Source organism: Fringilla coelebs, assembly GCF_963513975.1.
Source record: "Fringilla coelebs genome assembly, chromosome: 3".
NCBI lineage: Eukaryota > Metazoa > Chordata > Aves > Passeriformes > Fringillidae > Fringilla > Fringilla coelebs.
The window spans coordinates 62705271-62723322 of record NC_140030.1 but is presented as its reverse complement, the minus strand read 5'-3'; the positions used below and the strand labels follow the sequence as shown (position 1 = coordinate 62723322).

Sequence of the window (18052 nt, the reverse complement as noted above, 5' to 3'; positions counted from 1 at the left end):
CTAAAACTCTCAGATTCCCTTGTCAGATATGGCCAACATCCTGGCAGAGTGAATACAGAGGCTTCTTTTCAAATTTGCCTCTTTCTTTCTGAAGCAGGTAAGGCCCACCTTAAGGAAAACAGCGAGGATGCAGGAGTTGGATAGTGGCATGTGGATGTCCAAGATTTGGTAACTGATTGTCAGCCAGGCTGTCCATCTAAATGTAAGAAAATCAGTATAGATGACAAGCACAGAGGGAATCTGGATTGGAGTCCTACCCACCACTACTACCTTCTTAAGCTAAATATTAGAAAGACTTTTTAAATGGAAAGCATTGACAAGAATCCAAACGAGATTCTTGCCAGAATTTCAGGTTTCAGAGTCTCCACCAACCACTGGAAGCTTTGAAGTGCAGTCCTACTACCTGTAGGAAATGCTTCAGGTATAGCTGACCCTCTGCTGGGGCGGAGGGATGCACAGGCTTACAGTACACCCTCACTCATGAGACGTATTCTAGACCCATTTTTGATAGTCTCTGAACAACGACATAAAACACTGTGATAAATGCAGGCATTCCACAATAAGCATGTCCCAGCATACAACGAATGTGACAGATTGGGTAGCAGTGCTCCACTTGATTGAAGTTGTTTTTCAAATAGAGGTACTTAACAAATCTCAGTGAAAAAGCTTACGAGGAGTTTGGAAAATGCTCTTCTGAGTTCTCATACCATCATCACTAGCTGAAGAGAGTATTTTTGCCTTATTTCTGCAATAACCACCCTGTGGTCACACTGAGAACTGAAGCCAGTTTTCAGCCCTAGTAATTCAGCATAATAGAGCCGAAACTAGGGAATCACCAGTATATCTTGGATATACTGTATCTTTCATTAGACATAAGGAGTGCCACTACCTAACCAAAACTGATCATTTTTCTAAAATAAGGTCAGATATAGTATTTAAATTATCTATAAACTAAACATTTTGGATATATTTTCAAACACATTATTCTACAAGGATACGAGCTGGTTTGGTTGTTTTCTACCCTTTCCTTTAAAGGTAAATTTTTCAAAGGTAACTTATCTCTAGGATTCATTGACAGGTAGCATGAAAAAACCTCTACTGCTTCTTGTTCTGACACTAGCTTGAAAACCTAATCCTGAAGGTTGTCAATCTGGCACTAAAAATCAGACTCTTTTCAATATTAAAAAATAAGCATAGAAATTAGTCTGGTGTTGACAATGATTTGCAGTACACAGGCATCCACTTCAGCGAAGACAGTTTGGATTAGCCCAGTCAGAGGTAAGTGATCAGAGTCTCACCCCTAAAACTGTGGTTGCTGGAAGAGAATCAAGCCCACACTATACAGAACAGTGGGTGTAAGTAGTGACAATCTCCTGAGAGAAGGAAAAAGGGGGTGAACTTTCAAAAGTGCTGTAAGAAAGTTTCCACTGGGCCCTGCATCCTAAACAACACATATAAAAGCCATTCGACTTTCTGAAATCCAACCACTTGGTACCGCGCTCACTCAGACCAAACTTGGCCAACTATTTTTAGACTCCTGTCCAAGAATGAAGGAAATGCACCAACAATTTGTACTTCTGACCATACTGAGACAGCTGGTGCAGGGCACAGCAGCAGCACGGGGCCAGGCTGCGTAACCACCAGGCACCACCACGCCGCATCACAACAGGCTTTTGCCACACATCTATGGCAGCCTGTTGCAATAAAGTGTCTGCTGAAGAACACAGAATATAACAAGGAATAGCAGTGGATTCACACACCCATCCATGTCCTGAGAGTTAATTTTCATGTAATTACACCTTACTGTCCCATTAGTATACAAAGAGTATTAAGCCATCTCTGCCATGGTTTGAGGTGAGAAAGTGGAATATGCTCTCTGCAATATCCAAATACAACCCTAATATTTTTAAAAGAGTTGTATGTGTTGTATTGGGTTTTATTAATGAAATGGTTGAAGCTTACAGCAAAGAGACAGATGCAAACTACAACATGATCTCACTAGCAGTGCCCTGGCTACACTGATGAAAACACTTGCCTTTTCACTCCAGAACAGGTATTGGTTGTGGTACAAATACATGCGGAAAACAACTCTTAAAGTTGGCTACTTACAAAGTGTCTAACACCTTTAGTGATCCCCACAAACTCAGTTACACTTTTACCCTTTACAACCCATCCACACAATTTTAACAAAGCAACTACGGTGTATCACTTGGGAATTCAAATTATGTACAAGGTTTTTATAATTCTTTCACTTCCATTTGAAAAGAAGTGCAAGTGGAAAAGCCATTATCTTGAATTTTTTTGTTGTTGAATTGTCGCATCACTAAGTGAATTCTCTCAAACGATCCTACAAGCGGATAATTAAAGTATCCTGCGCCACTTTCATAATGAAAACAAGGCAAACAAAGATGACAAAGTCCAAGCTGCCAAAATACCTGATAGCAGGTCATTATTTATCTTCAAAATATATGTGGCAAAACACAGAAATGGGGGCAGGGAGGGATTGTTTTTCACTGTGAACCTGGTGTTCAGCCTAAATGAGCAGTACAGAATGCAGGAGAGTCTGCCCATTGCTGAAGGGCACGATCCAATCACCAACGCGGTGGCAGGAACTAGAAATTCCCAAAGTATTCCCCACCATTCTGTCTCCACATTTACTGCACTCAGCTGCCCCATGCCATGCTCTCCTGCCCCAGCAGGACACTGCCACCAGCACTGGTGTCTCACACCAGGTACCTGAGGGGGTCTGCAGGCACGGGGATGAGCAGCCTCCCTCCCATTCAGCAGCTACTGGAAAATGCTACATTGCCAAGAGGAACATTCCAATTATATGGTAAGGATTTAGTCTAGGATGAAAACATTACACTGGAAATGGGATGATCCCACGTAGTGCAGATGAGTGTGAGCGTCTGTAGAGGCAGTGTGGGAGTGTATTTGTGTCTGTGGTGTGTCTGTACACATCCACATACACACTTGTGCACACGTGAGCATATAGATACAAAACAATATGGAGACATCTAAATATATTATTATATCTATATTGACATCAGAAGTTTATATATAAAGTGATTTGGCTAAGTAGTACCAAAACCCTGTGATTGTAATTATCTTTTATAATCAATGGCTTATGGAGATTCTTTAGGCAAAACATATTAAGTCCTGGAAGCTAAGTGGGGAAAAAGGCAAGCCCTTATTTTTTTGTATCAAGTATTTATATTTTATTTCATATGTGTAATCAAGACAAAGCAGATCTGAAACCCCTATTTAGGAACCTGAAGTTTTCAACAACAAGTAACTTAATTTCCAGAAACCAAAAGCAATTGCTAAAATACTTATTTAACTGCCTTCATGGAAACAAAGAGAAAACACTTTAAAAATCTTAAAAATATCAAATCAACTTGACTGCTTCTGTATCCCATTAATTCAACAAGATCCTAGGCAACAATAATATTTAGAATAAATATTTTTCTTATGGGAATAGCATTTTCACTCAAATTGACCAGATGATATCAATTAAAAAAACAAAGATTAGATACAGAAAACACATCTACTGACTTAAAAAAGTAAACTGTACCTCAGTGAGTACAAAGCTTGTTTAAGAAGATATTGACTTTTTCTTTTGAAGGTCTTCTTACTTCTAAGGGGAAAATGCTTTTTTCCCCTTGCAGTATTTTGAACTAGTTCCAATCCAAATGATGAAAATCCATTCCCTAAAACTGCAGAGAGCACACCCTACTCAGTGTAAAACACTGCACTCCTACACAAATATAAAGCTGAATATACCCAAGGCAAACCTAGTACTGATTCCAAGTTCTGCACTTGGCCTATATGCACACCTTAAAAAAAGAGAGGAAGATGAAGAGCAATATAAATAAACACAAACCAGTGATACAAAAATACAGTAACTTTCTACGCAATATACCATCTGCTCCTCCAGAAAAGCATGCTGCATCAAGCCACAGGGGCTACAGCTAAGAAAAGCCCTTGTAGAAAAGCCAAGTTCTGTAATGAGCAGTTTCAGAAGCGGTGGAAAACGGTACCAGCCACCACAGTACGGAGGCAGCCCGTGATACGCTCAGCGGGAATCGCCATCCCCCCGTGCTGCGGGCTGGGGTTACCCGAGCTGCCACAAGGTCCTCAGAGAGCTCCCCAAATGCACCAAACCCAGGGTCAGAGGTTCACAGTGTACCAGGAAAGCTGGGTCGTGCTGCGGAGCGAGCACTAGCTCTTTGAGGATGTGGTGTTCTGCTCTGGGTTTTTACGGGAAAGTTTTGTCTCCAGAGTTACAGACACAGTAAACTGGATTTCCCCGTCTACTCCACAGACCACACCTCCACTGCTGCTGCTCCCTTCCCTTGTACCGTGGATCTAGGATCAGCAAACAGAAATAGCTTCCAGAACATGGGAACAGGCTCCCTGGTACGCCTGCTGCCCCTGAGGCACACGAAAAGCAGGAGCTGCTGCTGCATGCCAGGTGCTTGCTCACTGCTGCGTGCCTTACAGCAAATAAAGCGTGCGTCTTCCAGCCACTTGGGCAAAGAGGCAGGCAGGAGAGACCCAGATCAAAGAAGTGCTAAGGGGTGCTCTGTTATGGTTAAGAAGGCCAAGTAAGGTGTGCAGGCCTCTCCTTCCAGCTGGCAAAGTCTCAGGTACTCAGGATTATGTAGTAAGAATTTCCTTCTGCCGCTTCTATTGTTATTCATGATGTGTGTGTTAAAAAACATATCTGGCCTTTCCAGACTTTGGATGCATTATCACACCAAACACAGGGTTTGGGGCAAGGTCTGAGTTTTGTAAACCACACTTATAAAGAATCTGCTTGGGTTCCCTGTCACCGACCCCAGAACAAACGACGGAATCGCAGAACCCTGGGCAATTAGGAGACCGTACCCAGACTGGAGGGTATTTGTGAGCCAACACATTATCACAGCTCTCATTAATAAAATAATAAACTGTGCAATTACAGTGGGTTGTACACATACCTTAGGGTATGCAATAAGGCACAAATTTAGAAATGGAGTATTTCCAACAACCAACAACAACTTAAACAGGCAAGGATCCTTATCAAACAATTAGGTTACTCAAGAACTCCAATAACTGGCCCTTTTTGCCCAGGGTTATGCATTCTAGAACCATGTCATAAGCTTTCGTTGAACTAGGCTTTTTCCACTTCCTTTTTTATTTTGTTTGTACTGGTTTTTTTTTAAAAAAAAGCTCATCTCCCCTGTAATTCACCCATCAGATGAGGTGAAAGATTCTATTTTTAATAACATCCAAATATGGGGAACTGCAAAGAAAACCTCCATTATCAAGGATAACCTAATTCAGTTTGGCACTACTGGGCTACAGATGGAGAAACAGATACATAGGGCAGGTGAAATACACCAAAATGAAACATGACACTAGAGCTATGCAAACCTTTTGTATATATTGCTTTATCTTTCTTTTTATGCTGAACCATACTGGAAACAGACCAAAAAAACCCAAAAAACTTTTGGGTTTCTTTTTCAGCTGGGTTATAACTACAAATAACAAAAAAAAGCTAAAACCACAGCTATAAGACAGTCAGCTGCAACACCTTCACCTCCAACTTCATGTACTTTATATTCAAATCACAATGAAACCACCTTGGGGTACATAATGCATAATTTTTTTTCTAAAATACCTTATACCACCTGGCAATGCAAAGATCATTTCTGTTGAGAGTGCCTTTTGTTGTAGGTCTTCTCTGCTTGAAGTATCCAGAGGCTGATTCCATGTAGACAGTTTTTCCAACAGTCTCACCTAGTGTTACTATATTCAATGAAAAGGAAACCTTGAATGCTGAAGGTTTCCATTTATAGGCTGGGGCAGTCACGAGGAGCACAATTTCAGCAGTACAAGTCCTATGTACAGCTGATAGCAAAATCCTGGCCTCATGAAAAAAAAATCAAAATCAATAACTTCCCATTCTGCACTTTTATTAGTCAGGACACAATCCCAAATGACAGAATTTTCATTATATTCATAAGAGATGAGGCATTCACATGGTGTCACAGACTGTGCCAGGCACAGTTTGGTGTCATCTTCTCAGATATGGGGCACTGATTAGAAAACCGTGAGATGAGGGCAAGGTGGTTTTGTGCTGGCTCCAGAGAAAGTGAAACTCCAGCAACAAGATCCATGTTGGCACAATGCTTTTTAGGACAGCTTTGATTTCCACCATCTATTTGCATGGTTAGTCTGCTGGTGGATTGACTTTCTGGTCACTTTCCTACAACCGAGAGAGCTGGCAGCACCAGCCCAGCCGCAGTGTGGAGGTGGGCGTCCCACCAGAGCAGCGAGGCTCAGAGGGCACCCTGCTCAAGGAAAGGGTGCCAAGGCACCACTGGTGACAGGGCCTGGGGAATGACCCTTCCACCTTCTGAGCAGGGAGAGTGATGGGACTACATCCTTCAAAAACATGAGGATGTCAAAGGAACTCAAAGTGCTTCAGCTTAAAGGCAAACATCTTTATGGGGTCCAACAAGACATGACCCTTGGTTGAGTCAGTCACAGGCAGCTAAATGGGGCCGTGCTCACTTACTGATCCTGCTGCATCCTCCTGGCAGCAGAGCACCAGGAACAGTGGATAACATTTTAGAAAGATACCCTGGGCAGACTGGCTCTGACACACACTCACCAAAGTGAGACAACCACAGTTTCTCACTGAGAACAATTAATATTTTTTACCTTTCAACAAAACGTGGCTGTGTATATGCATCTGTATAGACATTTGTGAAATAAATGCTAACAGTCATACATTATTAATTCAAATAAATTTATTTATTTAAAATATTTTCTTTGATAGTTAACCAATAGCAGAAGTTGAACCTACATGGAATCCAGGAAAAATCTCCCTCCAGTTACAAATCCAACCATGAGCTCTCATGAAATTATTCCAGGTATATTGTTCTATGAAGGAGACAGGACATGACTAGAGGTAAAAGCTATGATCACATATACATACATGAGTCTAGATGTATATACTTAGGCATGCATTCTTAAGTATTTCTTCACACAATGTGGCAAACCCTCTCCATTTTCTGCTGTAATATGTTCATTTTTATGGGAAATCACCAAAGCAGGAGCCAAAAAAAATGTATTTTTAGCTGAGATAAAAAGACAAATATAATCCCATCACCTGCATGTGACACTGAATTAGGCAAGGAAACTGAAACATGGCTGTTTTCTAGTGTGTGAATCTGTAAACAGCCATCAAATGTACTTATTACACTTTTGGCTCACCAGACAACCCACTTGACTGAGAAAAAGAAAACCAAAATTAGTTTCATTTATTCCCCTGCTTGCTAGTTAAGTGGGTTGAACTATGGCGATTAAATGATACTGCAAAGAAAATAAATCAAAACCATGCATAAGCAAATGTAAAAATAAATACCTTAAAGCTCTGAGCAAGATAAGAAGCATCATACTCTGTGGGCAAGCTACCTGTGGAGACGTCAAAGTTGGAAGTTAGAGGATGTTACCACTGTACCCTTGAATGTGCCTTCCATAGGGTCTTAGTTACTCAGCAACAAATGCTTGTATGACTTGAGAAGGAACAGGGATTCTAAAAAGTGTATTACTAAAATTCTGTAGGTTAGAGGGACACTTGACTTGATAAAAATAACTTCCAGTAGGCAATTATAAACCACTATCAATCACATTCAAACCTCCCACCCCCATCTTACTGATCTTCCTCTCAAAGCCTCATCCTCAACCAGCATACATCCAAAACTGTGTATTTAACATCCCTGTTTTCTTCTATAATTAATAAAGTTATGAGTGAGAAAGAAAATGAAAAGGTTTCTCTCGTATTCCCTCCATTTGTGGAAAATAAGCTACCCTGAAGTTTTGAAGAGGTGTGCATAAAGGAACTCCATTGTGGCACGTGTGTTTCTCTTTCCTGCCACGCACAGGGTGATCTGGGGAGCAGGGGAAGGGAAGTCAGGGTACATCTACTGCAAGCTACTCCACTTCCACTGTTCCTACAGGAGAGTGAGCACAGACCCCAGACACACCCCTACACAGCATCACACAAAGGACATACACCAAAACTAAAGCAAAGGTTCTTCCTGTACACTCATCTTTTACAAGTGAGTGTGTCCAGTCCAGCCTCCAGCATGGAGGGTTTGGGTCTATCAGCCTTGCATGAGGAAATCTGTAGAACCCAGAAGTAAAACGAGCATTTCCAAGGTGACATGTAAACACATCCTGTCCTTGCTCCAAAAGAAAAATTTGGAAGACCTGATATGTGTCCATTCCCTTCTCTATTACTTTCTCACCTCTCCTTCCAGTCTGTTCATAGGTAATAAACAGAGTGGTTGAATTTTTTCCATTAAGAGATCCCTGATTTAATAGAATCACTGAACAACTATATGAGCTGAGCTAAAAAACAAAGCAGAGAAAATGAACATATTGTATGTCATCCTTTTGCCTGCCCACATTTCACAGACCAAAGTCCTGTCAGACCAAATAAAGGTGCTGTGATACTACCGTATATCAGCTCCAATTTACAACCTTACTTGTTTAGAAGAAAAACAGCTGACTCAAAATTGCCCTACTAATTGCTCCAAATCATGTAGTAGTTTTACTAATGCATGCCTGACTATAAAGTTCTTCACCAATAATTAACATTACTCACTACAATTAATTAGGTCAAAGATGAGCACAATTTGTGTATTTAATTAGTAATCAGGTAAATCAGAGATTAAAAATATATTACATCTCAAACATGACTACACCAACTTCACTGTCCTCTTGATCCCAACATTTTCCACCATAAAAACCAACTGCAGAGGTAGCAACACTCTAAAACAAATACCTTTCTGTAAGTTTGTATTTCACTAACATCATTTCCTCCTAAGCGTATTATATAAACGACTCCTACCCTTACACTTACCACAAATTTCTTCAGATGTATCAGTAACATCTTGCTAAGCCTGTATCAAAATTCAACTGTACCTCACAAATTAAATACATGTAGCTTATCCATTATTAAAACCTTAAGAAATCAAATATTCTAGCCAAGCAGCTCTGTGAAAATACTCACTAACTTTTAAAGGGATTTTGCTACTATTGCAGGACCAAGCATAAAATAATGGAACAGACTGCAAGTTTTGTTTGACACGAATTTACTAAGAATGTTGGAAGAAATTAAATTCACATAGCTTTGAAGAGATTTTAAAGCAAAATCTCTTTACTCAAAGAGCCTAGTATTACAGCCACACCTGGTGATCAAAACAGATTATCATATCAAGACAGCAGGAAGATGTCCAACTTTGTAGTCTCATAGTTGATAGTTTAATCCTATTTTTACCAAACTGTAGAAACTTTTATTAACTTACACAGGACGGGGAATTTGGCTGTAGGAGTCCATGAATGTCCTGCCAAAGATAAATGCCTTTTTCACTAAAGAACTATTTTACTTCAGACAAATGCACTTAAAAGGCTTTTCATGAACAGTTTCAGAAATTGCATTCATAAACATAACTGATTTTAAACGGGAAAAAGTAAAAAATTGTCCATTTCTATTGTTACAGAAGACCATGAATTGTACTTGATTTTCTTTTCCAAAACATTAATAAAGCAGTTTTAGAAATTCAAGATGAATCAGTGTTTCACAGGTGTCACCCAGGACTCAGTTGAACACTGTCAGCGTGCAGAGGTGTCAGTGAACCACGGGCCTGCACGATGCTCTAGGGCGTCTCTTTCATTGCTAAGGCTTGTGCAGAAAGAAAGAAAATCACATCCAGTCCTCAGAAAAATTGACAACAGTTAAGAGCAAATAAGGATATTATTTTTCAGCTAACTGAGCTATTTATTTTAGCTGTCTTTGAGAGACAAGCAACATAAAACTCCACATACTTCTAGAACTTTTGTAAGCACACTACACACAAAATGAACTACACTGACCTGTGAGACTGGCAATAGATGCCAGTAACTTATGTCTCTGCTGAATACTGACTTTGGTTTAAACTGAATAGTTTTTGCTCTAACTAAATAGTGTCACGTCTTGTTGTCAAGGAAGGGTAACCTTGGTTATTATTTCATACTATTCTTTCTTGACACACTACACATGTTTTGTTTTAATGCAAGCCACAAACACAAAATACATAAATACAGAGAACTGGGACTTTTATCTTACTAAAATAAACAAAAAAACCCAAACAAACAAAAAAAAACCAAACAAAAAAAAATCCACACCAACATGTAACAAAACCCCACTGTCTAATAAGACTAATTTTGATAACCCTGATCCTGTGCCATTAGATTTTTTTAAACTTAGAGCTCCTTTCTGCCTAAGCACAGATGTTGGTCTATGGAAGACCTGCTCAATAAATAATATTATTTCAACAAAATTCTCTGATGTTTTATATCTTATGCTGTGCAATTAGAACTTTCTTTCAGCTTTTTACATTTCTTTAGCAATACTACTCTCTGTAGCCACAAAAGTCCAAACTTCACCATAAATTACAGAAAACAACTTGGAACTTTTCTGCTTCATTTTTTTTGAGTATTTTCTTATGAAGAGGGTCAAACTCTACATTATTGCATTACTTTTAAAATGTCACCTGACACTGTAATTTCAATTCCCGTTCCCTCCTCTAGTTTTCACTGTTCTATAAAACTGAACTATACATGCAAATTACCTAACTGCTTTTCTTTGTCTGAAATTTCCAATTAACTACTACCTGAAAGAGAAACTTTCTGTAGCAGTCAAACCTTGAATTTCTCCTGTGTGACACAGCAGCAATTAAGCTAAGCCTTTCAAAAAATACTGTACATTCTTTTTCCCGCCTTTTTTGCAACTTACATAAATCAAAGATTTTAGCCAGAGCTGCAGCAGTTTATTACGAGTTACTTTAGTTGCAATTAAGTGAACTTCCACATTTAAAAACGGATGTATTCCTTACTATTCATTTTTGGGGTATGTAGGATCAAATTTCTTGTACATGAGCCGCATTTTTCAGGCTCTGTAAGTGTATTAGGGCAGAACTATCAACTAGCAGAGAAAAAAAAAAACCAAAACAGAGAAACAAGAAAATAATCTTCTGTAAAACACAAACTGAGGTGCAACAAAACAAACCCATACGTACATCAAGTGGCCATAAACTCATTACCTACTACATTATTACATGACTTGTGGTTACCATGTCATGCTTAGAAGGAACTTTTCTGCTGAGACCAAGTTCACAGTGACAGCAAGAGAATGTGCATAAACTCAGAAAAAGGGGATATTATCACTATACAAACTGGTCATACCAGTATCACCATGTACCAGGGGAATTTACATCAGATAATTAAATCCATATTTATGCACTGCCTTACTTTCAGAAAACCACTCAAGTGGTACACTTTTGGGTAGGTATGCCTGAGACTCCCATCCAGAGAAAGAGAAGGGAGGAAAAAAGCATGCACAGGTTTTTGCTTATTCAAGGAAAAAGGCAATATCCAGGTTCAAAAAACAGTGAAAGACATCCAGGGCAGAACAAGGAAACACAGAAACATAAGCAATAGTGTAACCAAAACCAGAGTGGTCCACACCCCACTGCTGTTACCCTGGCATACAGAGAACAGAGTGACCACTTTCCAGATGTACAGAATGTGCCTGAAAGACAAATGAAAACAAGCACCCAAAATCCACAATATTTCGTCAGAGCAAGAAGAGGCTTTTATGTTTAGACCATATCAATGATGGCAAGCATTTAATCACAAGACATTAAAAAAAGGCAGCGATTCCTGACAGCCAAAATTGCATATGGTACTTTAGCGTCTTATTCTACACTGGGGATTTTGAAACACTGTATAAGATTGTTCCCCCTACCCATATCCTCCCACACCTTTTCCAGGCTCATAGCTTTGGGAAAGAGAGTTCTCAGGGACAAAGCTTACTGGGGACAACCTACTACAAATGAGTGTAGGGATGGTAAAGCCAATTGTTTAATCCATGAACAAAGCTGAATGGTGAAATAAGACGTCCATGGTACCTCCCACTTGCTATTTTAGTAAAAAGAAAAAAATTTTAAAACCCCAGATGTTTCCAGACATTAATATACTCTTTAATTTCACTAATGATTTCTTGAAGTCTAAACAGGGGCTTGCTACTTGGTTGTCATGGAAAGACTTCTAATATTTCTATTTACAGTGGATTTTTTTCTCTCAGGCTGTCAGACCAGCATTTTCACAAGTCCCAATTTCACTTGAGAATTAAAATTACGCCTGCAATAAACTGCTTTTTAATATTTCCTGCTGAAATAGGGGAGTCGTTGCAATGTCTTACAAAAATGTTTAAGTACCCAGAAGAAAAACAAGGCTGTACAAAGCTGCTATTTCATATCAGAATGGCACAACCAGCTTGAAACTTTCATTGTTCTATCATAATTCTGTGCTGCTTTATTTAAATGTAGCATCCCAAATTGCTGACTGAATGTGTGAGAAATACCATTCTCTATTTTCCATCTAGCTTACTCCCCCTTGCTGTTTCTTCACTTTTTTAGCAACTGCTAGATATTCTATTGAAGGGGGGAAAAAAAAGAAAAAATAAAAAACCAAAACACCCATCCAAACAAAAAAAATCTCCAACAAACAAATGGTTAAACTACAGAAGAAAGCCAAATAACTTAAAAGATATTTAATCTGTAGCATACTACTTCAGAGATGCTGTTTAAGAAATCTTGAGAAAATTAACCTGCCTCTTTAAAAAAAAAGATTTTTTAAAGCAGTTTCCTTGTAACTTATCGGACCTTTTTCAAATAACAAAGGTATGCAGCCTCTGCACTCAACACTCCTGTTCAACTCCCATAAGTATTAACAATTAACTCTTCCTGAAGCCTTTAACCCGTAAGAATAATAATAATTGTGCATTCCTCCTGCTCGGAGGACCAATAATTTAAAACCAAATACTGACAGTCTGAGGTAAAACGGATAAAACATTTTCTCTTTACCCTATGTGAAGACCATTGACATGAAGAACCAACTTCTCATGGGCCTGATTCATGATGGACAGAGGCAGCCAGTACTCAGCTCTGGCAATTCACCTGCAATCCTTAGGCAGAATCAACTATAAGCAGGTAGTACTTGCTGAGCTGTACAGATAACTACCAATATAACCAACCACAGCTTATTATAAACCCCACCACACTCAAATTTGAAGGATGGTAAGCCATATTTCATAACTCAAGTCATATTACTGTGACTTACACATTACTATGACTTGTATACAGGAATACTCTTAAACAGCAAGCATTTTTTTCTTTGATGGGTAAGTATTGCAGTATTTCACAAAGTAAACAACTTCTGCCGGGCACACAGCTCCTATATTCCCACTACCTTACCCAATATGGTTAAACTACAAAAGCAGTAACAGTAACTGCCCCTGCTGTTGACCAAAAATGATGAGCAGAGGGACATACAAAATGGTACTCATTACTTTCACTTCTGTTTAAATCAAATTCACCTTTATCCTTTTTTTTAAAGCACCTAAATAAACGAATAAGCAAAGAAGTTTGGCAAAATGCTCATCAACAAATGTCCTGCTTAAAAAATGTTCGGCTTAGTTACAAACAAGCAGACCAGGGTCATAAATTTGCTCACACAACCAAGTACAGCCAATAGTATTAGAAATAGTTAAAAGTCAAAAAAGAATAGCCTTGTAGGGTGCCACCACATAAACTAAATATGATATACTGCCAAACACTCAAGTAGACACATGTACCATTATTCAGCAAGGACCACATGAATGCATATGGCTCTCTGTTTTGTCTTCATAGTAACAAGAAGGTTTGTAAACAGATCTCACATATGAGGCAATCTAGCCACTTGAGAATCTAATAATCTGCCTTTATAAAGAAGCATTCTGCACTGTTGCCACACAATTGAGCTTAGATACACAATTAAAAGTCCTCTACATTTGTGCTTTGGGACAAGTGCTGCTCGATTCTATCCTAATCCATAGCAGAAAGGTTTTAAGAAGTCACCTCAGTCAGGACGTGTAGAACTGCTATGCCCAACAGCCATTGGAAAATAACAGCAATAAAACAGATACAAAACATTAAAAATGCAGATTGTTCGATCAACAAAAGTAATGACACACTGATTTCATACCGTGTCACTGCCGCCTTTGCATAGCTGAAAACCACAGCAATCTTCAATGTTTGCAGACGACAGTAGTACTTCTTAAAACTCACATGCAAAAACCCTCTCAGCCTATTCTACAACACTTAACTTTTTGAGAAATGAAACAAAGCAAAAAAAAAAAAAAAAAAAAAAAGAAAGTTTCAGTTAATCCATACCTGAAGTTTCACAAAAAATATATATAAACCCCAGGATAAACTGCATCTATCTAAATATGTCCACGTGCTGCAAATCCAACAGGCAGAGACTCTCCTATCTTTGAAAAACAGATGCACTTTTTCAGCACGTCTGTATATCATCTTCACTATCAAAATATTGAGGATTCCACATCGTGTCCTGATAACCTGAGGATCAAATTCCTCTGGTAGTCAGTGGTAATCCACAACAACAACAGAACTTAAAACTGGGCCCACTGAATTTGTACCTCGTTAGACCAGTAGTTCCTTTAATCTAGTAATTACTCCAATTACCCGGTGTCCCCAGAACTCCTGACGATGATGACCGGAGCCCCCTTGCGCTGGGAGCTGCACGAACACACGCCCGCACCCGCAGCTCCGGGAAGCGGAGAAATAGAGACCTAGCCAGCAATGCTTCTCTTCTGCCACCCTGACCACTTTGTTTACTTCTTTCGTAATAGCTCTCAGTATAAATTCATTAGAAGAAAAAAATAAAGAGACACGCTTGACTAAGTCAGCATAAAACGTTTAGTGCCCCCTCTATTATTTAATAATATACAAACGCAGACAGATTTAATATTAAAGTAGGTTTCACTTTAAAATGAGACAAGAGAAACTACTTAGCCAAATATTTCTGCTGAAACTCATTAATATTTCGATTACTTTACTTTAAAAAGGTTTTTAAGAATTATTGCCTAAAAAAACCCAACTCTTTAGTGTTTCAGCATAAGTTTCATTTCTGCAACTATCATATTAAAAAAAAAAAAAAAACCACTAAAAAAAAAAGGTTGACCATTAGTGCCAACTAATAAGAAAAACAGAACCCTTTTCCGGGAAAATAAGCTCTGAGGAGGTTTATCGTTGTCCCGGGGCGAGCCCCGGCCGCCTGCCCAGGGAGACAAGATGTGCTGGCCGGCGGCCGGCCGGGACCCCGGGCCAGGCGCGCTGGGGCGGCGGGGCCTCCCCCCGGCTTCCCCACCCGCGGGCCGGAGTTCTTGGGGACACCCAGCACCGGGAGCCCGGACATCACCACCCTCCGTCCCCTCCGCCTCGGGCTGCCTCTCACGAGGGGAAGGCCGTGCGGCGCGCCAGCCGCCGGCAGGAAGGTCGGGGCGGGCTGCGGGGCATGACCCGGGATAACCCGGGGCTTTCCCCCGCCTCCCCCCCCCCGCCGCTTGACCCCGACGGCGGGGACACGGCGGGGACGCGGCGGGGCAGCTCGCCGCCCCTGCCCGCCTCCCGGCGCGGAGCCGGCGTGCGGTGGTGTATCCTATGCGATATCCTATGCGACAGGCGCGGATGTGCCGCTTACATAATCCCCGCCGGCCGCACACGTACCCCGCATTACATAAGGGATCGTGCCCCCGCCGGCCCCCGCGGCAGCCCCGCCGGCGGGCGGGGGGACAGAGGGAGGGAGAAAGGGAGGGACCCGGCGGCGGCCCCGGCCGAGCCCCTCGTTAACCCCCTTCCTGTGGCGTTTACACGTCATGGAACATTCCCGGAACGGGCCAACGTCCCACCCACTTCAGGGAACAGTCACCGCGGCGCAGCGCGCACACGCACCCCGGCGCGGTGCCGGGTGTCCCCGCACACACACGCACTTCCCCCGTGTCCGGCACCCCCGCGGGGACGCGCTGGCAGCCGGGGCACGTCCCCTCCCTCCGCTACCTCCAGCGCCCTGCCCTCCGCCGCGCCGGGTGGCCCCGGGCGACCCCCCTGCCTCGGTGCCCCCCCCATCCGCTCCCGGGGCGCCGGAGGCCGCGCTGAGTGCCCCGTCGGGTCGGCCCCCCCGCGGGCGCCTCTCCCCGGCGGTGACCATGCCCATTCCCCGCCGCAGGAGGAGATTACGCAAGGCAGCCTTCTCCTCATCTGCATACACTTACAAGCCGGGTATTCCCCACATTTCCTAACGGCGTGTCACCGACAAAGGCCTGTCCCCGCCGTGTCCCCCCTCCTGCGCCGGCTCAGCGGGAAGGGCCGCCGGCCGTGGTGCCCCGGGGACGGTGCCGGTGCCTGCCAGCGCCCGGAGCCGCGGCCACAGAGGTGACTTACCGGTCCGGCGGTTTTACAGCCCCGCCGGCTTCCCCCGCCGGCGCCCTCCCGCCGCCTTGCCCTCCATTTACCCCCGCGGCCCCGGGCGGCACTCGGAACGCCGGCCGCAGACCCCCCCGCTCCGCTGAGCGCCCTGCCTGCCGCGGCCCGACCCCAGCCCCGCGGCGCCCCGCACCCGAGCCCCGCCGCCCCGGCGCGGCTGTCAGCTGGTGTCGGTGACAGGGAATGAGCGGCGGGCAGGGAGGAGGGGGCTGCCCGCAGCAGCCGGTGCTGCTCACCTGGGAAATCACCGAGGAGGAAGGAGGGAAGCCCTCCCGGTGCCCTTGTTGTTGTTGCTGCTGCTGCTGCTGATCCCGCCGGGCGCTCGTGTTGCTCCTTTGCTAAGGGCTCGCCCGGAGTGAGGCGGCTCGCGGTGCTTCTTTATATATAAAGACAGACAGAGATATTCCAGCGGCCAAGGGGCGCCCGCTTCACGCGTTTATCTTAAGGCAGGTCATTCCTCTCCCTCTTTTTGGAAAGGCTCATCACCATCTCCCTGACAGTGGCGGAGGGGCTGGTGTTGAACGGGGGAGAGGCGGAGGCCCGGGAGCCGCAGCCCGCCCTGGCCGCGGCGGGAGGGAGCGCTCCGCGCTGCAGGCGGCTCCGCCGGGCTATTCCTGGCACCACTTCCCAGAACAGAAGTTACAGGGCGGCGAGCGCGGAGCGAGCGCGGGGAGCGCGCCGCCCGTGACGTCACCGGGTCCCCCCGCGCGGCGGCGGGAGCGCTCCCGGGCGCGGTGCTGGGCGCTGCCCGCCCTGGGAGCTGCGTGGGGCGGGAGCCGCGGGAGCTCCGCGCTGGGGAGGGCGCGCACCGAGGAGGCAGGGCCTCGCAGGGCGAAGCCGCGGCCTCTCCCCGCCGGTGGAGATCGCCGCTCCCCTCCCCCTCCCCGCCGAGGGAACTCCCAGGAGAGCCAGTCCCGACTTGCCGTGCGCAAGCCGCGCGTCCTCCCGGCCTGAGAATTTCCTCCGAGGACGCGGGATCCTCCTGCCCCCTCCCCTCCCTCCGCTTCCTTTTTCTCCCTCCCCCGGCCCCTCCACCCCCTTGCTCTCGCCTGGCCGAGATCGCGTTATCTGTCAAGGAGAACAATACACCGCCGGGGTTCTCCGTGCCGGCCGCCGGCCCCGGCTGCACAGCCGTACCCGGGTCTCCCCCGGGCGGGGACCACCCTGACCCTCGCTCACCCTCAGCACGTGGCCCCGGAGGAGGGGCGCGCATCGGGCCGGCCCGGCGGGGCTCGCCGCCGCCCCGGAGGGCAGGGAGCCCGCCGCGCCGCCCCGGGCTGTGCCGCAGACATACGCATTTATTGCAACACCCGCTCGCCGCCAGCGCCGCGGCCGAGCGGAGCGAAGCGCCGGCCCCGGGAGCGACCCGCGCCGCCGGCAGGGCGGGCGGGGGACGCGGGCGACTGCCGCGCCGCGCCGGGTAACGGGGCTCGCAGCCCCCGCCGCCGCTCACGGGGCTGCCCGCGGCCAATGGGGGCCCGCAGCGCCCGAGGCGGAGGGGCGGGGTTCAGCCGGGCCGGGGCCGGCGGCGGGGTCGCTCTCCCGCAGCAGCCCCCGGCGCCGGGGCAGAGAGGCGCTGCAGGGGAAATTCCCTCCCGGCCGGGCGAGGCGGTGCCCGTGCTTCCTTG

At 44.7% G+C, this 18052-nt stretch overlaps 1 protein-coding gene across 2 annotated transcripts in view; it reads right to left on the bottom strand.

Annotated features, from left to right (window-relative positions):
- The window catches only part of HIVEP2 (HIVEP zinc finger 2), a 135103-nt gene extending 117892 nt beyond the window's left edge, over window positions 1-17211 (bottom strand). For both annotated transcript variants that reach the window (XM_084201838.1, XM_084201837.1), the window contains exon 1: window positions 16661-17211. The gene's annotated coding sequence lies outside the window, so the exon portion shown is untranslated. The remainder of the gene's footprint in view (window positions 1-16660) is intronic.
- Between the last annotated feature and the right edge of the window lie 841 nt (window positions 17212-18052).